The sequence below is a fragment of the Mastacembelus armatus genome, chromosome 5 (genome assembly GCF_900324485.2).
Source record: "Mastacembelus armatus chromosome 5, fMasArm1.2, whole genome shotgun sequence".
NCBI lineage: Eukaryota > Metazoa > Chordata > Actinopteri > Synbranchiformes > Mastacembelidae > Mastacembelus > Mastacembelus armatus.
In genome coordinates, this window is record NC_046637.1 from 330,001 (window position 1) to 353,602 (window position 23,602).

The window sequence follows — 23,602 nt, forward strand, 5'->3', positions numbered from 1 at the left end:
GAGAGTGCACATGTACTGACGAAGTTACTGCATTAAATTATTTATCCTGAACCACAAAGTCTGCCCCGTCTCTTCTGTCGCACAGCGGTGAAAACAACCGGATCTTGTTTCTGTGGAAGGTTTGACCACATGAATACACGTTGGAGGTTTAATTAAACAAATTCAAGTTGCAGCGGACAGTCCAGCCCCGTGTATCATGGCAGTTTACTCAAACACTCCTTGATAATTCATCCTCAGATTCTCATTTTTTCTGACACGGGCTGAGAGGACAGTTTATGGATGGAGACAGGAATAGCTGCAGCTGAAAGAGGACACTGGCGGCACCAGGGTAGTTCTGCTGGAACAGGATCCGGCTTTTTTTACCCTGACGGACACTGCGTTTCTCCTGGAGCAGGAGGTTAACTCTTTAACATTCACCTGCACCTCCAGGACAGTTTGAAGGGATGGCCATTGTTTCATACAGTTTCAGCACAGGTTGGCCAAGTCCCAGCAAACTAGACCTGGAGCACGACGCTGTGATCAACTCCAAACATTCCCGCTTTTCCCCTTCAACAAATCAAAGCTTTGATTGAACTCTGGCATTTTGTAAAATGATTTGTGGGCCAATATATCAAATGTGAAACATTAGATCACCCCAGTATTTCACACATCACAGCAGGAACAGCTGTCAGTCCTGCAGCCAGGACCTTAGACCTGATCTGTCTCGACGCCGCTCACGCAGTCTGAAAACCCCACTGGTGTTTTCTCTTCACAGCTTTGTCCAGGTTCAGTCAGGAACCATGAATCCACCTGCGCAGGTGTCATGAGGCCTGAGTCAAGGTCTAAATCACCTTAGTGAATCTACAGTTCTGACTCCAGCTCTGCTGTGTGGCTGTGGTTTGGTACCAGGTCTGATGGAGTGCTGCTGCCCCCTGCAGGTCAGCACACATACCGACATCCTCCCAGACCAGGCTCAGGATTAGAGGCCTCAGTCTTTTCGTCAGTGTTTATGTTCGGACAGAGTTTGTGTTTCCAATAAACTTGTAAAATAAATGTTCATGCTTCTCCCCAGTGTATCTGTCTACACAGCTTTAGTTTGAGACCAACATAATACAAATCCCTTCATGATCCAGCTCCTTCATACCTTAAAGACCTCATAGTACCATATTATCCCAATAGACCACTTCGCTCTCAGAGTGCAGGCCTACTTGTGGTTCCCAGAGTTCTCAAAAGCAGAATGGGAGGCAGAGCCTTTAGCTATCAAGCTCCTCTCCTGTGGAACCAGCTCCCAGTCTGGGTTCAGGAGGCAGACACTCTCTGTACTTTTAAGGCTAGACTTAAAACCTTCCTCTTTGACAAAGTGTATAGTTAGGGCTGGCTTCAGGTAACCCTGAACCATCCCCTGAGCTCCCCTACCCTCTCCTGGCCCCACCAACCTGCACAGTGGTTATTTGTTTATTGTTGTTTATTGTTGCTGTTCTTTTCTCTCCTCTATCCACTCACCCCACCCGGTCGAGGCAGATGGCCGCCCGAACTGAGCCCGGTTCAATTGGAGGTTTTTTCTTCCGTTAAAGGGAGTTTTTCCTCTCTACTGTTGTCAAGTGCTGCTCATAAGGGATTTGTTGGGTTTTGTAAAGGGCCTTGAGATGATTTGGAGCTATACAAATCAACTGAATTGAAATGAATAATGCAGGAGAAAGGAGTTTAGTTTGTGTATTTAAAAGTAACAAGAACATGTGGGTCGTCCAGTTCAGAGCAAAAATAAATCTGCTTTGTCATATGACTGCACTCAGGTTTGGTTAGATTCAGAGAACCATCAGGGGCTGAGCATCAAGCCTGTCAGGTCCAAATACCTGCTGGGTTGAAGGTGCAGACTGATCGTGACCCCAGACCTTCAGCCCTCGTACACACACTGTCATTTACAGACAGATTTGAAAATCTGTGAACTCGTTTGACCGAAACTTTCCCTCAGCACCATAGCTCATATTCAGTGCTTCTTATTTCTACTTGAAAGTGTCAGGTGGAAGTAAAAGCAGTGAGCGTAACGTGCGTTAAAGGGATTTATGGCAGTGTTGTTGTCGCTGTGTGTTTCCACTGGCTAAGCCCAGTTTATCAGCTCTGAATCTCAAAGCATTAAAGCGCCATTTAGAATTAAAGCTGCAGCCTTCAGCCTGGACATGGAGGGAAAAGTCAGAGCTGCAGTTTCCAAAGTCTGAGGGAAGAAAAGTGTTTGTGGCCTGAATGAAGCTGGATCACGTCAGAGGCAGGTCAGCGTTAATGATGAAAACCTCACAGGACCATAATGTGTCTGCCTGAATTTCCATGTTTCCATGGTCGTCAGAGGGAGGACAGGAAATCAGTGTAACAGCAGCCACTTGCTCCGTTTGTGATGGACGATGCATCATCTCTGGTCACGACAGGTGAATCCAGGAGAGTCGACTGCTCAGGTGTTGGTTTGTCCTGTGGCTCCACTCCTGCATGGTGCTGATAACTGAAGATGAACAGGGTGGGAATGGAGGAGGTGGTTAATGTGGCTCACACACTGAGACCTGAGCTGCTGCAAGGACTCTTCACAAAGTCTTAAAATCTGTTTCCATCCAATATGTCCCACAGTGGTGGGACTGAAACCTGTTTATACTTGGTGACATGTGAGGACTTGGCTTCTTTGTGGGGACCAAATCCAGGTTGCGGTACGGTTAGGCCGAGGTTAGGGGTCTTGGTAGGATAAGTTGGTTCCTATATTAGTATTTTCTATAACATTCACTGATGATGTTTGAATTCGTGACCTCAGCGTGAACCTTGTTTAAATACTGAAGTGTGTTCATGTGCAAAGTGTCTAAAACAGACGGAAACTTGCTGCTGCTGTTTATAACAAACTGAAACCGACTCTCGATGTTTAACAGACCACACTGAGCTGTTTGTAACTGCTGCTGTTCCAAGTGCAAACATCTGGATTTATTGCCAGGACAAATAGACCAAATCATGGAACTTCCAGACTCGGGACATCAGTGCTTTTAGTGCAGATCATTAATTATCAGTCCAGGGTTTTGTTGGCGAACCCACTGACTGTTACGTGACGTCATATGGTCACCAGTCCACACCCAGTACCTGTGTCGTGATGAAGGATCCCAGTGTAAGTCACGCTGGAACATAAGACGTGATGTGGTTGTCAAACTGAAGAGGCAGTGGGACTTATTGCAGTGTTGTGGAAGTGGGTGGATCCCCTCGTATTGCTATTGTTGTGTGCTGGGTTGAGTCACCTGTAAAATTGAACACGTGTCCTGTTTATAACCATACAATAGTGGCGGCACTGAAACAGACCAGTTTCTTATCTAGTTCCAGTGGAGTCCAACTGGTCTCGGGTGCAGGTAAATGATGCTCAGGTGTGTGGTCTCCTGCAGCCTCCTCTCAGTCATCTCCTTCCTCTTTGGTTTATTTGGTTTATTCTTTTAACAGTGTCAGTGCTGGACTGGACAAGTCGCTTGGACCTTTCCACGTTTGTATTACCAGCAGGTGGCGCCTTTGCTCACCTGAGCGTACTGACTGCACAGATCTGGGTTACCCATGGTGACATGGTTGCAGTAAGGACAAATCATAGTAGCTGCTGAAGACAGGAGGAACAGGTTTAGCTGTGTTTTTGGAGAACAGGAGATTTTATAACCAAAACTGATTTTCCTCAGGGGTTTACTCTTGTGCTGCTGATTGTGGCCTCGGCTGTGCAGGGTTAGAAACACACACACAGATTAAGTCCCGAAGGCTTCTTTAATAGGATCTAGGCAGCTTCCAGAAGCCTGATCGATTTCAGATATGTTCCTGTGGCTGTTATTGTGAAGCCCTGTTCCACCTCCAATACCCAACGCTCCTCTCAGCAGTTTTTCTGGAGAACACAAAGGCCAGAGACTTGATTCTCATCTTATTTCCCCGAAAGAGGAGCCCACAGTATTGGGTGGTCAGTTAGTCTTTGAGGTGCGACAGTCTACATTGTGTATAGACTGGAAGAGCACATGAAGACTGACTGTCTCCTGGAAATGCCAGGTTATGTTGTGGGGATGTTAGCTGAAGCTTTTTTATTTTTCTTGTTTATGCTCTGCACAGGTTTTGTCAGTCAGAGGTCAATCTGGGCATATCGGGTCCAGAGTCCTGTGTGGTGAGATTAAGGTGAATCTAGGGACATGCTGCTCAGGATTCTTACCTGGACTACACCTGTGTGGTCATGTGACAGCTGATGTTCATATTGTGACCTGTGGATTTCAATGTAAAGTCATCACCTTCAAACTGAACCTGTGATGAGTCAGTTTCTTACCTCCAGCTCCAGCAGCTGCACACCAACCTGCTGGTCTATGTGGACCAGTGTCTGAGTCTCAGTCCAGTGCTCCCCCAGTTTTATCTCTGGTTTGGTCTCCACCACCTCCTAAGGGAAACCTCTGGCTCTTTAGCTGCTAAATGCTCCACTATGTTCCCCAGCTGGTCTCTGACTGTGTATGTCAGCTGTTTGCTGCTGAGCAGGTAGAGAACTGTGGCTTTTTACTGAACCAGGGGACCAGAATCCTGAACACTGAGCTGAGACTCAGTGTGGATCCACACTCTCTCTTCATTAGAGCCATGTCCTCCTCCCTCTCAATGGCTCCCCAGGTGTCATGGGGCGTGTCATTCTGAGCCTCCAGCTGGGCCTCACCCTGTGCTTCCTGTCGATCGATGGGTAACTGGAGAACGAGCTGAAGCATGAGGGAAATCAATGTCTGTGTGTGTTGATGACTGAAGGGACGTTAGCGCTTTAGCTCAGAGCGTTACAGGACAGCAGGTCATAAACAGAGCTCATCTGAAACTGGTTCACATTAGAGAAGTCTGAATGTTTTTGATCTAGATCTTGTGCAGCTTTGTCCTGGAGCAGAAAAATGTTGACAGTTGCTGTGTTTCATTGTGTTTTTACAAAGTTGTCACACACCTGTAATCCTTTGGCAGGTGTAGAGGTTTTTTCTCCTCTGGCTTTACGATGGGACGAGCCATTTTTAAACCTTCAGACATATGGTAGTATAAACAGTAACCATGAATCCAGCTGAAATCAGTCCTCAGACCTCTGGTCCTGTTAATCCACAGCCACCTCCCCAGACTCCTGTGAATCACCCGTAACTTTACAATAAGACAAATTTAGGCTTCAAATGAAAACCTGCTTTATATATTTTGATCAATTTTTTTAAAGGTGGAAACGGATCTATTCCTGACACGTGCTTAATGTTGGACTGTGACCATGGGCGGTTTGTTCATAAGGGCGACTGGGCGACGCACCACCAAAGGGTTAAAGAGAGGATTTAAAAAAAATGACATTAAGGTTTTTAATCACATTATCTGTCCCTGTTGTAGACAGTTAATCCTGCCTGTCTCTGAATATGGTCCAATCAGCTGCTCCCGCTCCATTTGGGCCGATTTCAGTCCGGGTGAAAATCGCCCAGATACTTTTCACAGACTGTCATATTAATGTCATATGAATTTGTTTTCCAACGTTAGACGCTGCAATGTATTCTGTATGGATTCCGGAAGGGCTTGCTCTAACGTGCTTTCATCATACGTAACCCGGTGTTACAATTGGCGGGAGTCGCAAGCTAGCGGGATTCACGGTCAACATAGCTGACATTACCTTATTACAGAGCAACACGATCAAATCGTTAAGAGAAATACCATTCAGTCGTTGTAGTAATCGGGATAAATTGGCAACTAAAGAATCAGGACCACCCCGACCAAATTTAAATCCAAAACAAGTTTCTATAAAGGGGGGAAATGTATAATCGGGGTTTTTCGCGGAGCTGGTATGAGCGGAAAACATGGCTAACGGGCTGTGAAGTAGCTAACGCTTTGTTTTGCTACCCCTGCATTCTGTTTCATCCTGATGGAGGCACCGGCACGGACACCACATGGACACCACATGGACAACGACAGGTGTGTGTTGCTTTTAGAGCCAAAAATATCTCTGAGGGTGAATATTTTGGGTTGATTCCATCTAGCGGTTTCTCTGGTTGTATTCATATATGCAGGGATCAGAAAAAACAAATTGTTCAGTGCAGTGTGGCAATGTGTAGCTTGCTAGCTGTTCATTTAATGGGTCACCCTAGCCATCATGGCAACCTGAGAGATTTGTCAGGAGCCCCCCCTGACTGTGACTGGTTAAACACAGTCAGACTTGCGGTGAAGACTAAATTAATCTGTAGACTATCAAGAACACAAACACTAGATTTCAGCTCTGTGGTGGAAAAAAGCTCAGTTGTTCATTTTTAACTGAATCCACCTCTGGATGCACCAAACATGGACAAACACTCTACACATCCAATCTAAAATAAAATTAGTCACTTTGTTTACTGAGCACAGTGCAAAAACAAAAGCTTTGTAGTAAACAAGGAAAAATAAAATCCTGTTCACAGCTGCTGCCTGAGCTTGTTCCCATGTGTGACTGCACCTGAATCACTGTCACAGCAGACTGACTCAATAATCATCAATAATTAGAATCCAATAATATCGGGTCCATTCATGTGAAATTCATTCTGCACAATGAGTACTTTTACTTTGGATACTTCAAGTACATTTGGATGATGGTACTTTTGGACTTTTCCTGCAGTAACATTGTGAATGCAGGACTTTTACTCTGTGGTATTTCTGCTGTTACTGCAGTAAAGAGTCTCAGTCCTTCTTCCTCTGACACGTACAGACATGTAGCAGTGATGGTGAAGGTCGGATGCATTATGTTAATGAGTTTCCTCTCAGAGATAGCTGTACAAATGTGTGTGTGTGTGTTTTTACCTCATTAAATTAGTGGCCCTGAAGAACTGGAAACACACACGCACACACACACTCTCTCTTCAAGCCCGATTGCAAAGAGCTGTTCATATGTCATTTTAAGGAGGTCAGTAGAGAAGGAAGATGGAAATTAAAACACATAAAACTCAGTCAGTAGATGAGGATCAGGCCTCTGTTGGACCCCCATCACCGATCCTTACCCTTATACACACACACACATCTTGTGTATTTCCTGATGCAGTGCAGAGAGGCAGGCGATGGGAATAAATCATTCAGAAAGAAGAAAAGAGGTTTTTCTGCCTCGGTGAAGCACAACACTCCCATCTGGTGTCAGAACAGCAGAGTCACCACACAACAAGCAGCTTCAGTAAACCAAGGTGCTATTCAATTTATACAGTGTCAATAAATAAACAGAGTAATCTCTAAATATCAATCATCATAAACCAAATCATCATATCAATAAAGCATCATCATAAAACAGCCAAAGAGAAAAGATCAGCATCGTTTTAAAGCAGTCCAGGGTCTGGGCAGCCCTCACCTGGACAGGTAGGTTATTCCAGCCGAACTGACTCTTTCTGGTTGTGAGTAACTCGGAGCTTTAGGCAGAGATTTAGAGCTCTGACAGATAAGGTGACAAACCATTTAGACAGTTAAAACATTTTTGCTTTGCAGCTTTTAGTGAATCTTTATCTGGGCTGCCCACTGCCAACACAGTGAGTATAAGCAGATGTACTCAGTGAAGTTTAGAAGTATTTTTACTTGGAGTAGTTGTATCTTGCACTGTGTTGTACTTCTACTTCTCTGTGTTTCCTGCACTGCTTCCATTATCACATGAAAGTGTGATGGGGTCATAAACAGCCTGCTTTGTGTTTCACGTGACTTGATGGAGACATTTCTGTGCACATTGACCGTATGACCCAACAGGCTGGTTATAATGAAGTGAGCAGCGTGTTGATACTGTGTGGAAGTGTGCACGCAGAAAGACTTGAGCCCTGCACCGTTCATCACACTGAGCGCAGGCTGCTGTCAGTCAAAGCCTACAGGACTCACAGTCTAAATGGCTGTGTATTGATTGCTGCGGCTCACCGTCTGGCAGGGATTCAGCTTCTTGACGCACATTATCCGTGTGTGATGTAGCGGAGAGTGACAGACTGCTGCTGATAATGGAGTCTGAGACACCAGAGGAAGAAGCCCAACGCATTGGGCCTGATATGAGCCTCTATGTTAGAGAACCAATGGGCTTTAATTAGGGATTAATACAGAGAGCCTAATGTCATCGCTGCCACTTTCCTGAGATTTTATTGGCTGGTGCACTAGAACATGATTTAGTCTGCAGGGGCCCTGCTCTTTGGTGATGATGCATGATGATGTGGAGAAAATGCAACATGTAATCTGCTGTCTGACCTGTGCACAGTCCAAACACTCACCTGAGTGTGTGAAGTAGTTTGTCCTGTTGTCCAGCAGAGGGCGCGCTTAGTCATTGTCAGTTTAACTTACTGAAGCCTGTTAAAAAGATGGAGGTTCTGGTCAAATGTGTGAAGTCAGTGTGAAACCAGAGCAGCAGGTTTCTCAGAACTGAACCAGACACCAGAAACTGGCTCATAAAACTGGACTCGCTGCAGGTGGAGCAGGACTCGGGTGTACGGACCTGTCATTTCGAGGAGACTGGGCTGTTGCACTGCAGGAAGACATGAAAATACTGAAAACACCACCATCACCTTTTCAACAGAAAACTAGACCGTGTGTGTATGTGTGTGTGTGCATGTGTGTGTGTACGTGTGTGTGTGTGTGTGTGCACAGTACTCACTCAGCTGTAGTGGAGCAGATGTGTAAAGTGACATTAAAGAAAATACTGTACGTATTTCTTTTCTGTGTGCAGGGCTGCAGGACAGAACCACTTGGACAGGTGGAGAAAAACCTCCTGCCTGATGTTAAAGTGCGAGGGATGTACCACAACACTCAGCAGGTCCTGGAGGACGGACGGGTCGGGCCGGAGCTCGGATCACTGCAGGTCTGTTGCTTTGTTGGAGGTTTTAACAGGGTGAATGTTTGGAGGTCAGTCAGTTTGTGTTTGTTATGAAGCCGAGACTAATTATCTTCATTGATTGATCTGTCAGCTGATCAGATGTCAGCAGAGGGATCGTGGCTCAGCACCACAGACACAGACATGTGACCTGGGTCACTATAACAGCCAGTTGAAGGGATCAGTGTCAGATCAGTGTATTTAGCAGCAGGTTTTGTGCCTCTGGCTGCAAACCAGGCCCACAACGTGGACATCCCCCTGGTGGACTGAGCCACAAGACCAGGTCCAGTATCCAGTGGTCCAGACGCTGCTTTGTCACAGACCTTCCTAACGTGACCCCACCGAAAGGAAACCAATGGACTGAACTCTACAGAAGCCCACAGCAGCTTTGTGAGTCTGAAGTTTCCTGTCCTGCTGTTTGATGGATCCGTCCTCGCTGTTTGAGCATCACAAAATCAATTTCTCTGGAGTTATGTGCAAATTATCCTCATGGAGCTTCATGCGCAGAATAAAAAGGCTTTTATTCCAATCAAGGAAACACTAAACCGACCACTTTGTCCTGATCCTTGTGCCAACATGTTTCTCGTGAGATAAAATGAGGACAACAAAGAAATGGACTGAAGCTGTGGGAGTCCTCTAAAGGCTGAAATCAATGGCACTGCTGACGTTAATGAGGACGGAAGAGGACTTCCCAATTATTGCAGCTGCTGACTGGGATTATTGGGATACACGGGTCCTAAAAACTAGATGATGACCCCGTAATGACCCAGGGGTGGTGGGACAAAAAACACATGTACTTTTTAAGATTTCTAAGGGAACTTTCATGTCTGTGTGTCCAGATTTAACTCAAGGCCTTGAGAAAAAATTGAAAGTAGTGGCAGGTCCTGACCGAACTGATGGAAGTGACTGAACTGAAACATGAAGAACAACAACGTCGTTTGTGCACAGTGTCCTCCAAAGCTGCTGGGTTCCCATATGTTCCTTCCAGTTTGGCTCCATCAGAAGCTTCTCCATAAATGTCCAACCAATGTGAAGCGTCCTGGTCTCTCCACTGCCCCCCCTCCTCCATGCTGATGTTTCCCACACTGAATGATGACGACAGGCGACGTGTGCTGAGGAGGGAGACGTTGAAACGACCACATGGATTCTGGTCTGTGCATGTTTGGCAGGAGCTCAGTGGTGTTGGATACGTGAACAAACATGGATGTGAATCACAAAGTTCATGGAAAATATCCCTCCATCATCTAGACCCCCTTAGTCCTAACCAGGGTCCCAGGGATCAGCTGGAGCCTATCCCAGCTCTCTTTGGGTGAAAGGCAGGGGTCCACCCTGAACAGGTCCCCAGTCCATCACAGGGCCACATAGAGACAAACAACCTCACACACTCACACTCACTCCTATGGGCAATTTAGAGTCACCAATCAACCTGACATACATGTTTTTGGACTGTGGGAGGAAACCAGAGTACCTGGAGAAAACCCACACAAGCACAGGGAGAACATGCAAACTCCACACAGAAAGGCCCCTGATGGGGGCAGGTTGATTGGTGATTGGTTGATTTCAGCCTTTAGAGGACCGTGCTGCCCTCATGGAAAACATGCAGACATGAAGTCCTGGGATGTGGATGCAGCCTCCGAGTCTTTTCAAACTAACACGTGGGAAAGATTTCATGGTTCTCCCAGTTCACCTGAAGGAGGGTTTATGTTCTCATACAGTTAAAGACACGACAAGCGGAACATAAAACGACGCAGCCGAGCTCATAGTGTAACAGACATACATGTCTGTGGCAAAGCAAATGGAGCTAATTGCTTTTTATCCCACAGCTGTTTACTCCGACCCCCTGCGGCGACACATTTCACTGCTGGAGGCTTCACTGATGCTCACTCACTATTTCAATCACAGCAGCGTCAGTGAAGACAGAGGAAATATTATCAGCTTTCCTCTTCATCTTTTATTCATTCTCATCAATATGTGTTTTCTCTGAAGGATGTGTGGACGCTCGTACCTGCTGCGAAGGAATCTGTCAAACCTCGTTACGGTGAACTGTATATACCTGCTGGCTCAAACGACTCAGACTCTTCTTGGGTTATTGTTCCATGATTTATGTGTTTGTTTACGTGTTTGTTTTCTGCAGAGCCTCATTAGTGGCGCCTGATGGAGCACAAACCTTGACCCGTCAGTGTTTGCAGAGACAAGCTGAAGCTTTTTGACTGGAGCCGGAATCCAGCAGCCGCTTCGACCTTTATCGCCCTTCAGCCTGGTTTAACTCCGTCTCCCGGCTGTTCACACGGCTGCCGCAGGACCTCATTATTTTTTTAAGGAGCTCCATCTTTTCAGAGAGTTCCTGCTGTTTTTACCAATAACTGCAGTCTGTCAAAAACCTCTGTCATTTGGTGATAATATTTACCGCTTCCACCTTCGCACTGGAGACATCTTTATCACAGAAAGAGTGTTTACATTACTTATAGTAAAAAAGTCAAATCCATCTTAAGTGGTCCACACAGCAGCTTGTGAGCAGCCAAGCTGTAAACACAGAATGGGGATTAATTTCCCGCCTCCTGTTGCAGTGTTGAGGCCCACGGGCAGCTGAAGGCAGCTCCTGCTCCGCGCAGCACTCAAAGATAATTTTAAACCTGTGTTTCTTTTCTCTGTCGTTTATTTTTCTGACAGCTACATCAAGCTTTCCTGTATTACTACCAGTGAGATGTATTCATCTCAGGGAACAATGACTGTTTCATTTGAAATGTATGGATTTCAGCAGCCTGTCGGTGCCACAGCTTTTCAGAAAGTGGTGAAGGGAAGATTGGTGGCCAGCTGGGATCAAGGAGGCAATCTTTTATTTCTTGACATTCTTTTTCCCTCCACTTTTCCACTGGCAAATGTGAACTTGTTGTGAAAAATGGCTTTTACTACCATTACTAGCAACACAGGAAATACAGCTCTGCAGTCTGTTCAATGGGTCATAAAGAAAAGACGGCTGGAGCTCTGCTCCTGAACCGGCCCGACCACTGATCCACCAGGACAGAAGGAAAATCTACAATATGCTGCTCAGGATAGAAAAGTGTAGGATAGAGAATAAAGTTAGTGTGACACCGTCAGGACTGTCAGAAGAGTCCACTTCATTCAGTTGGACTTGTGGTGATCCTGCAGAAAATGTATGTTTAAGCCATTTGCTGCTGTTTCAAAGCTGATGGAAATGTGAATCTAATTACGTGGGCAGGTGAAGCTCCACCAGAATGTGCACTCTGATCTGCCACAGCATGAATCCACTGAGGACTCCCAGCTTAAAGTGCTGCTTATAACAGCAGCACTGTGAGACTGTGGGTCCTCTGAGTTCAGACTCGGCCTCCCGCCCTGCTCTCCATCGTGTTTGCAGCACCACAGCCTGATGTTCCCTCCCTCCACCTCTATTTCCAAGGATGTTCTTTGGCTGCAGCCTTCAGGTCTGAGGCCCATCAGCGTAACCTTCAGCCTGCTGCAGTTTTTCTGCTGTGTACTGTCACAGAAACAAATTAAACCCAGTACGAACAGCAGGCCTGACTGCCAGCTCACCTCACCACTGTGAGAAATGTTAGACCTTGGCATTTGCAAAGAAAATGTTAACGCATTCTGGCTTCTTTACTTCCCAGAGTCCTTTGGTACCAGATGGGAACAGGCTGTCGTCCTGTCAGCTATTTTGCACTTGGACTTATGATGTTCTTTACATAATTTGTTCGCTGTGTGAGGACATGAATGCAGAGTATGGCTGCCCTCTGGGCTGTGTGTGTCTGTGTGTGTGTGTAGCCTCTGAACTCGCCATACTGTAGCAGTCAAACGGAGGCCGATACATCTGCAGTGACAGGTTTTAAACAAGAGCGAGGAAGATAAGTGAGGTCGGCGTGAAATATGATTAAAGCGCAGCCTTCCCCTCGCCTTTGATGTAAAGGAGCATGGCACAAATAACTCTTCCACCCACACACATATGATCACACAGCCATCCACTTCAGAGCAAAATCACAGAGAAGCCAAAAAAGAGCAAAGAGGAAACAGCCTCCTCAGCAGTCTGACTGACTTTGGAAGTTTCAGTTTGCAGACAGATTTTATCTCCACGTCTCACTGTCGCCTCCAGGACCGAAAGAAAACGTCCTGCAGGAATTTACAGATTGGACAAATGCAGTGTTTCTGACAATGTCACCAAACCTCTGAGTCAGCTCTGAGATCAGTCGTCTTGAATGAAGCTCCAACTCTTCTCCAACTGCACAAACACAAATGTCCTTATCCAGCTGCACAAAGCTGCCAGACTCACCCCACATTTGTTTCTCTGCACTAATCTGAGTGGACAGAAACATAACGACACCTGGATCATGTTATTCATTAACACAAGTCTCACAACCTTGTCCCTGAACAGTATCGACATATTTCCTCAGTTTTCCCTCAGAACATCAGATCCTGCAGTTCTGAGGCAGCTACTTTGTCTGGTTTCTAAAGGACAATCTTCTGTTACAGTAAATCTCAGACTCCTTTACGTGCATGAAGAAGCAGTTTTCAAAGAATAATTGAGTGCACAATGCATTAGCAGAACCGCAGGTAGAACAGTCCTATTGTTTCCTCAGAGGAACAGAAATTCATTTTGTTCTGTGCGTCATGTGTCCACCTGCAGCTGGTGCTTCACTCCTCACCTACGTTCTGAGCGCTGCCTGTTGTACCTAAAATCCTCTTCACACATTCAGATGCTGCTGCCAAAACACATTTCAAGTGGTTGGTAATTATTTTACTGCAGGATTAAAAACAAAAGAAGTTAGCTGTGACTTTAGACTCAGCACAATAATGTTTTTCTAAAGCACAGATGAACTTTTTAGTCCAAGACCAGGCACAAAAACAGAAACACGCAGGCTTCAGCTGTACCGTCTGCTTGTTTGCTGTTAGTCCTGCCTGGTGTTGTCTGTCCAGACTTCCTGTAATCCAGCCTGTGTGTCTGCATTTGTGTGCTGTAGCATCAAACCTGTGACAAAACTATGGGCTGGAGTCTGTGTGTCGTGTTCACATTCCCACTGGACAGAGTAGGAGATGGTGGATGAATTGTTTTGGTGTGTAGTTACTGTCTAAACCTCGGGAGTGCGATCATAAGCCGACAAAAGGAAACCATCAGTATGCAGCACGGGTCGGGGATGTTTCTGCTCTGGATAGAAGTTTGTTTTTCCTGCTGTTCTTGAGGCAGGTCGGCGTATAAGTGCCCTGAGCAATAAACTGCTGCTATCACAAATACTGCAAATTCTCAGCAAAGGTTTATCCACAAATATTTATCGTTCCAAACCTTTCCTCCTGAGATTTTTCCTTGCCCTCATTTTGCCATGTTGCCCTCTACATATTGGTATTTACAGTAAATAAGTGTTTTTTTCCTCCTCTTCATTTCCCCAGCAACAGATTCTGTTAATATTTCAGAAGGAATCTCCTGTCACTTCCTCTCCTCAAACCCAGAATCAGCAGAAACTCACCTCATAAACTATGTTGTTTCTGTTTCTTTGTCTTTCACCTCAACTGTTCAATAATCTCTGAACCTCTTGAATTACTGCAGCACTGTTAACAGATGAGCTGGAACTTACTGCAAAGGAGTGTGTATAGTACACAGCAGCTCTTAAAGCTTTTTGAGGAGAAAATAAATGAATTATTAAATTTTCCACTTTATGTCCCATTATTATCTACCAGAAGCTCTAGTCCAAACTCTTTTCTCCTTGTATGTCTTGAATTCTCTTATTTCCTCTGCTCAGCACGACTTTTCACACTGTGGCTTTTTGTTTTTAACTGCATGGAGTCACAGAAACATCTGGTTATTAGACCATGACACATTTTTACAACGTTTTGCTTCTTGGTTGATGCAGCTTCTCACTTTTGAAATCTAAGGGAAGCTTCTTCTTTCATGTTTTCCTTGTTTTTCTCCCAGTATGTGGAGAAAAACAGTAGCGCCATTCCCTTTAGAGCTAACATCTGTGCTAACATCCAAGTGACAGCACCTTCATGTTGTCAGGAGGAAACTGTGGGGAAATGCAGCCCAGCGGTTTATTGTTATTATTAATTATGCCAAACTAAAGATGATCTGAATCGCTGCACCGTGTCAGTGGATATTTGCATAGCTGGATGCTGTGAGTCTGTGGGTCAGGTCTCATTCACAATGATTGGCAGCTGTCATACTGCAGGGCTGATGAGGATAGTGGAAACAGGAACGCAGAGTCAGGTGACTGGGTGGGGAAACGACTATCCAGTGAAATAACATGGCCACAACACACAGGGCGGTGATTTAGTGTTTCACCTCCGGCACTCATCGTGTGAAACACATGGGCCCGTGATCATCTTCACATGCACACAGGCAACAGAACATCTGGAGAAGAGCGAATGTTTTTTCTGACATGACTCTTTTGGACTTGTTTGGAGCTTTTGGAAGACGAGTCAGTGCAGGTTGAAGCTCTAAGGAAGGAACTGATGCTGCCTGAGTTTTCATTGAAGGGTTAAAACTCCTGTTCAGGAGGCCGAGACTGATGTCCCACCACCTGCCATGCATGTGCGCTTGCATGCTTCTCTTTTCTTTGTGCTCTTTGCCCTTCATTTATTTCCAACCCTCCTTCATCCTCTGCTGCTCTCTCTCCTTGCTGCCTCCCTCGCCCTGTGGGGACGTTCCCGGGGAGCCGGTGGAGGGTGAAGAGGATTGAGATGGATGTCCGGCTGCTTGGCTGAAGGACAGAGTGGCACACAGACCCTGTTGGGGCTCTGAGCTAAATCAGCTGCTGATGGATGGTGTTTGACTAAAGTGGTAAAAGGTCTGTAGACAGCAGGTGCACTGTTGTCCAGCACCAGATGAACAGAGCGGCAGCTGACGCATTATTTCATTAACGTCTCACAGCGTCATGTTTCATGACGTGCTGTCTTGTTAACCATGATAAAGTACACATGGGCTGCGAGAGTCATGTCTTTAATAAATCTGGAACGCATCAGAGCAGAAGTGTGTGCAGACTCAGGCGTGTCCGTACTTTCTGCAGGAGCACTGGTCACACACCTCATGGCTCTATGTATACAGAGCTGTCATGTACTACATGTTTATGTAATACAGGGTCATGTTTGTAATGGAGTCAAGCTTTAGCTCCTCCTGCACAGCGCGTCCTGTGCTACTTCCTTACTGCTTTTCACAGTAAAAGCATTCACCATGTTGTTTCATGGTGAGATGCTTAATGTCATAATCTGATCAGTGAGTCTGAAAAAAGCACCCAGCTCTGTCTTTCCACGACCTTCTGATCATACATGATACACTTAGGATCCGTCGGGCTCAGATGTTCCCGGTCTGTGCGAATATCTACTCAGACAGACGGGTTGAGTTTCAGACGTGCAGGTCTCCAGCTGCAGCAACCCGCCTGTTGTCAGTGAAGTGTGTCAGCCTCTTTGTTGTTTATCATGTGGAAGTGTCTCCCACTGCAGACATCATCACACCCAGCACTCAGCCCCTCACATGAAAAGGCTCCAACACAAAGCTGATGGAGTGAGAGGAGCCGCGATAAGACGTTTCTGAGATAAGACAGGAACCACAGGAAGGTTCTGTGTCTGTGAGCAGGGAATTAGAGCCCAGATGTAAATTGCACATTTAACACTCCTCTGCTTTGGTCACCAGTTCCACATACTGGTAACATCCGTCCAAGCGGGCTGGTGTGTTTTTATCTGCATTTTCATTGTAGTTTCTTGGTTTAGACGTCGTTTTTGTTTATTTTCTTACTTTACCTCTTTGCTCCTGTTTTGTGATTCATGTAAAACTTGGCTGCTGTAACGCTACAGATTCCCACTGGGATTAATTAGTTTATTCTCCGTCTGGTGGGTGTCAGACTGAGGTGTACATTTTACCAGTACTACTACTAGAAATGCTGCTCCTGCTTGACTTTCCAAAATGCCATGTTGTTGTCTCTCCACTGCCGGCAGCTGCGTAGTGTTTCAGAGGTGGGGAGCGACATGTGGTGTGTCATGTTTTTCACAGATTTCTGGGGGTCATGTGGACAGGACTGCTGGATCATGGACTGATGGCCACAGAGCTTTCCCCGTCCTCTGTCTACGCTTCTACACATGCTGACAATCAATGGGAGCCAGATTTTATTTGCATATTTAAGCACGTTCAGTAGTTGGTATGAGAAGTGTCCCAGCTCTGTGCTCTGAAAGGAAACAGCAGTTTGTGGGGGGGACAGCGGTGGTCATTGTGGGCTATTTTCCTTCTGTGCTCCAAACTGGTGGAAACTCACAGCAAGCCTCCACTTCACAAGGAGAATAGTTTCTGAGGTCAGCGACTGTTTCTGTGCTTTTATTTTGTAGAACAGCAGTGAAGAAATGGGTTTTCAGTATGTGTCACCTGCACTGACCTTTAATTCAGTGTTAAATGAGAAGCGGTTTGAGCGTGGTTTCATCTTCCCTGTGTTTTTGATTGTTTTTTACAGCGGCCGTGTCCTTGCTCCGCGCTGTGGAGTCTTTACAGATTATTGTGATTTATCAACACGTCATAAACACACTCAAGGCAACAGCAGCGCTGAAATAAGAGCAATGTTCAATTACAGATGCAACACTTTCTCAACCATGAAATTGTATCTGAGGGAGATGAAGCTAAATAAAGCAGTCAGCCTACAGCCGATGTGCTGCTAAATCCTACTGAACAGTCCCATTAAACCTTTAACTGAAAATATGTTTTATTAATTCATCATTAAGGACATTAAGCAGTTGTTATTTATTAGAAATTAAACAACACACACTAAAAGGCAGAAAAGATCTTAACCTAAAGTAGGAAGTTCAATAAGTTCAATTAATTAAATATATCAACATATAAACATTAAACATTTCAATCCAAGAAATGTACCTAAATCAAATGGAACGTATGTAGAAATAACACGAAGCCGTTTGACAGAAATATGTGACCACTTTTCCAAGAAACTGGCTTTGGAGCAATTTACACTGAGAACTGCAGGATATAAGATTATTAAATGTGCTGTTGGTGAATTCTTTCATGTATAAATGCTGATTTAACAAACCTATGTTCCTAAAGGATGATTCACTCAATAAATCTTGCATTATTTTGATCAGTTATAATGAATGAATGACCAAAATATAAATGAAGACCTGCAGACTCTGTTTGTCTGGCTGTACAGTAACAGTCCACCTGGTAGAAGCTGTTCTTCATAGATACTGAATCTCTAAGGTTTGACTACGTTTAGAAAAGGACCCTGTGTTTTATTTTTGTTTCCTTTAAGTTAGAGGCTTCGTCACAATAATGGTTTCACTTTTTTATGGATGACAGTTCTGTGAAGGTTCTGCTTTATTTTAGGTTTAGTGTGAAAACTCAGTTTGGCTGTAGCTTGTCTGTGCAGCAGCTTATTGATAATTCAGTTTCAATCTCAGGTGGTTATTGTGGTGCAGTCATTGTTTCTGTTAACGTGACTTTGTGACCATTTGCTGTGGGGGCGTGACACACCTGCCGCCACGGGTCCACAGAGACCAGAGACGTTTGGCTGGGAGGAAAACACTGAGCTCAGTTTATGAACCAACACAGAGCAGGTATGAAACACACACACACACACACACACACACTGACCATCACCACCTCCTCATCGCTGCTGCTTCTGCTGCTGTCAGAAACGTCCTTGCTCTGTAAGTACGTGGAAACCCAGCCTGGTTTATTGTGTCGTTCTCTTGTGCTAGAAATCTCCTTTCAATGCCTCCAGGAAAAGTCCCTGCTGATCAGAAGTGTTATCAGACTTCTAAGCTGCTGAGGCCAGATGTTGCCCAAAATATGTGCCGTGGGACAACCTGTGCAGCAGACGCAGCTCCCAGTTTGGTTTCTCTCAGATCAGTCATGGGTGGATGAACAGATGATGGATGCAGTTTCCATTTTGGCCACAAAAACTGAGCACACTAGTTTTATTTGGGAACAGGTGAATTACAAACTAACTCCCAGCCTGATGATGTAAAATAATTCTGTCGCATGCACCAGGATGTTTGAAGACATTTGGTCTCACCAGTGTTTCTTTAATATCACTGTTTGTTGCTGCTCATGTGAGGTTACAGATGCATCAGTCCAGAAATGATTATTATCAAAAATATGTAATGTCAGGCTGTTTAGGGGGGCACCACATCAGATCCTCTGTGAAAAAAGGTCTAAGTGATGCATGAGGCCTGTGTTTCTGTGCTGCAGGCAAATATACAGTGACTCCACTGACGTGTTCCCCCAGGACTGATGACAACCTCTGGAGTCCCAGGAAAATCACATGTAGAATTAAATCATCAAAGTCTGAAGATTTGTTTGGTCACATGAATATTTCAGGTGTCATTCCCCGACAGCGACAGGGCCGGGCTGTTTAGGAGGGCTCCTCAGGGTCACATCAGATCCTGTGTGAATATACGGCTGCAGATCTGAACAGGTCTAACTGCTGCTTTCAACAAGCACCTCAGATTTATGGTCTGCCCAACCCAGATGTAAATAAGAGGCTGAGGGGAAATGAATGTGTCTTAAATCTCTTCTGGATTTTATTAGGATACGAGACACTTGGGGCCCAGGAGACGCTGACACACACACACACACACACCTGACAGAGCAGCAGATTGTCTCAGTGCATTACAGCACGACCTGTATACACACACACACACACCTCAAGATGTTTGTTTCCAGAACCAGTTAGAAAGAAGAAAATCTGAGTATGAGCCCATTGGTGGGGGAACCAGGGTGTAATGTGTTCGAAGGGAATTATGGGAAACATTAGTGACACATGGTTATAATCTTCGTTTCTTCAGGGCAGCTGATCATAAAGATTTGTAATGATCCTTTCTAACGTCCTCTGGTCAGCCCCTGAAAAAACTCCAAATGCAGATGTTTTGTGACAGAAACGGATAATATCTTTGTCGTACTCCCCGTCTGCCCCCCATCCACAACGGTTTTCCTCCCTGAGAAATTTAAAAACACTTGCTCTGTCACAGAACTGAAGCGCTGCAGAATTATTCATGTCTCTCCAAAGTAGGAGTTTATTTCTGTTTTACTGGATTTATCTCATTTTCTCAGGCTTTGGAATAGTTTGTTCTATTTTATTCACGTTAATTTGCTGCATTTGGTTTAATGATGGTGTTGATCTGTTTTGTTTTTCATTGGAAAGCCTCCTGCAGTTTCTTCTAAACTATACTATAAAAATCAGGTTTACTATTATTAGTATTATTAGCTCTGTAACATGATGTAGCTTTGTCAAGAAAACAGAAAATTACATGTTTAATTAAATGACTTTGTCTTAAAAAGGTGACACAAGCTCATCTTTTACACCCAGTGTGTGTCTCCTGGCCCCAGGCTGCAGGAAGCCTTCACACACATGAATGACTTCCTGTGTGTCACCTTTCCTTCTGCTTTCTCACACAAATCCCCAGGGTTCAGCAGCGGCTCGTACATATTCATGAACAAACACGGTGTGGTGTACGAGAGATTCAGAAGAGGGAATAGTCTTTCTGTCAACAACACGTCCATGGGCGGCTCTGACAGTTCGTACCTTATATTTCCGTCTCCTCCGTTCAGCCACCTACACTGATAAAAGCACATTAAATGTGCTGACACTGATGAAAATATAAAAACATGATTCTCATGATGCAACAAACATCCATTAACATCAAACTGTCCAAAAGATGAAAATAAAAAAACAACAGATATATGTTTAATGACAAAAGTTCTACACTTCATCCATAACGTCTCTGTGGCTCCAAAATGATGAATGGAAATATGCAAATGAGTATGAATGAACATCTGAATAAACAGGTTGTTTACTACACTCACAGTCTTGGTAAGACGTACTGTGAGCAGCACATAAAATAAACTAAAAAACTGGTCGAATGGAGCAACAACTGTTCCATTAGCTCTCAGATTTCATTGGCCAGAGATGAGAAATGTACTGCAGTGTTTCTTCTGAGTGACCTGAAGCGACAGAATCCCGCTGCGGTAAAAGGGAAGTAAACTCTGGCTGTATCTCCTGTTGAGTCAGCTCTGCTTTCGTCTCCATGCTGCTGCACTGTGTCACATTTTGCAGCCTATCAGACGGAGGCCGGCCTGTCGGGCTCAGGGTGACCAGGGTTTTCCCAGAGGATGGAGATTCATCTGATTTATTGTGGTCTGCAGCAGGGTTGTTTCTCCCAGTGGGATCTTGTGTCCATCAAATTTTGTCTTAGTTTATGCAGCTCTGGAGTATGTAAAATAATTCAGCCATCCATCCATCATCTAGACCCCCTTAGTCCTAACCAGGGTCCCAGGGACCTGCTGGAGCCGTGCAGCCGGAATCCATCCAAACCATGGATGGATGTGACAAAAGGTGTATCCAGGTGAGTGTAGCAGAAATGTGAGTGCTCAGTATGTTCTTCTACTTCCAGCTCGGTCACATATGAAGCACCCTTTGTGTCAGCCTGCGGAGCAGCTTGACCCTTCCAACACAGGCACTGGTATTATACATGCAAATGTATGATGATTTCCACTTTGCCTTGGTTGGCTGAGGAAGTAGAACTTGCCCTTTTCTTGACTGAGTAATGCTGTTCCGACTCAGTGAAATACCTTTACCTCAAACTTTTCCCTTCACAAAATATTTTTTGCTATTTGCCCTTATCAACATTAAATATCAGAGGGAAGGCTGGCAGAAAAATCAGGCGAGGAAACGGCATGTTTTTTGAAGTGAGCTCAAAAGTTTTTTAGGGGCAGCACAGGAAGTGGAAATAAGGACAAGGTAAGAAAAGATGTTTACTGTGACACACCTGATCATCCTGAGGAGGATGACAAACCGTGTGTGTGCACAGAAACACACATTAACATCACCACTGCCATCATAACCCCCTTCCCCACCTCCTGACCAGTCAAAGGACAGAAGCAGAATCATGATGTGAACCTGGAGACAGTTTGTATGGGACCCATCTCATGTTTTCAGTGACGACAGACAGCTGAGGCTTTACAGACCTGTCTCTGACTCACTGATCTGCTGATATGGGAATTGGAATGTTAGAAACTGGGAACACTGGGAAACAGGGTAAACCTTTGTCTGTCAGACACTTACGACAGATAAAACACAAACAATCTTATCTTTTCTAATTCAGACCAACATCTGGCCTGCTCAGATACTGGGCTCCAAGCATTGGACACAACAGGTTCAAGCCTTCACTGACTCACTTCATATACTGACTCCTCACAAAGCACTTTAATTCAGTTTAATCTCATTTTGCTGTGTTTGAACCAACACTTTCATTGTGTTTTAACTGTTGGATGTTTTCACAGGTCTGGCTGTTGTGGCACAAGTGAAGGGAGCCTGAGCTGATGTGCAGCATACATCCATAATCTATACCCCCTTATTCCTAACCAGGGTCACAGGATCTGGTGGAGCCTATCCCAGCTCTCTTTGGGCAGGGGTAACCCTGGTCCCTGGACAGGTCCTGCTGTGCATTCCTTCTATAAAAACCTCTGAGACAAAAGTGCAGCCCACAAGTTTCTACACAAAGAGACGATGGTGATTTCCCAAAACGTTAAAATGAAGAAACTAATCAAGGAGCTGATGAGCTGAGCCCCACGGCCTTCCTGACCTTTAACGCGATTGTGTATTGACCAGCCGTACCTACCGTATGGCCCCCATTGCTACCCGTACCTGCTATAGGTTCGATGCTAACGTTAGCCAAGCTAGCTAATGTTTGTATATTACGTTATTATTAGGGCTGGAAAAACAATGTTTTTATGCATCGTCGTCCGTTTTAAAACGATTCTGAATCGATGCGGAAAAGTTAATAAATTTGATTGAACAAAGTCCGCCAGTCAGACGCGTTTTACTACTACCGGACTACAAACGGCCTACAGTCAGTTGTGGCGCATGCGCACGTTTAGGCTCGTACGTTTAGGTGCGTGCGCGACTTGAGAAAATGGCGGAACAAATGAAAAGTGTTTCAGTTGCGCGTTTTCAGTAAAATCTGCAGTTTGGAGACACTTTGGACTTTCTAAAACTGAATTAGAGGCAAAGCGGGAGCCTGCAGACTGTAAATCTACCGTCAGTTTGTCTGTCTGTGGTAAATAAACGGCGGAAACAACCGGAGAACAAACGGGACTCAAACTTTTTAATGAGGACTGAAAAGTGGAGGACGACGGTTTTATGGCTTTCCCTCGAGGATAATTCGTCTTTTGGACTAAAAACCTGGAGACGGTTTGTTCACCGGACTCTTAGGAAAAGACTGATATGCAACACTTGGTGTTTCAGTCCATGTGTGGATCCGTGCACGTCAGCAAAGGTAAGAATGGACGTCTTCGTGTGTTCGTGTTAAGGTACATTAAGGAGCTGTTGTTAAATTCAATCCTGAATTTAATTTCATACCATGTAGTCAGGTTTTCTGCTTTCAAACAATATATAGTTTGTCGGACGTGATTTTCGGAAACACTTTAGAAAATACAGTTTTTTGCACTAGCGCCCTCTACTGGCTCCCTGCTGCTGTTGTCAGTCTGCTGCGTCGTGTCTCAGAGGTAGGTGGTTCTGTAAGAAGCTGCCGTGGAAAATTGAAATAAGTGATTTTTGTTACTAAAACATTGACATTTCCACACTACATGCTCAGTAGCAGTCAGAAATACGGCCATGTGCTTTGTAATAGGATTGACAGCGTCATATCACTGCATCAACTTTTCTAGCTTGATTGAGCCATTTTTATTTACTTTGTCTGAGAGTGTACTGTGACAAGCCTGTACCACGAAGCTGTTTGACACACATATTTCTATTGCTACCAGGAAACGGGCAATAAACGGGGAGTCGAAGCCAAAGCAGCACCCTGTATGTTTGTTTT

At 44.9% G+C, this 23,602-nt stretch overlaps 1 protein-coding gene across 5 annotated transcripts in view; it reads left to right on the top strand.

Moving 5' to 3' along the window:
- The window catches only part of rnf123 (ring finger protein 123), a 74,866-nt gene extending 74,815 nt beyond the window's left edge, over positions 1-51 (top strand). For all 5 annotated transcript variants that reach the window (XM_026306587.1, XM_026306589.1, XM_026306590.1 and 2 more), the window contains exon 40: positions 1-51. This exon is cut by the window's left edge and continues 2,045 nt beyond it. The gene's annotated coding sequence lies outside the window, so the exon portion shown is untranslated.
- The last annotated feature ends 23,551 nt before the right edge of the window (positions 52-23,602 follow it).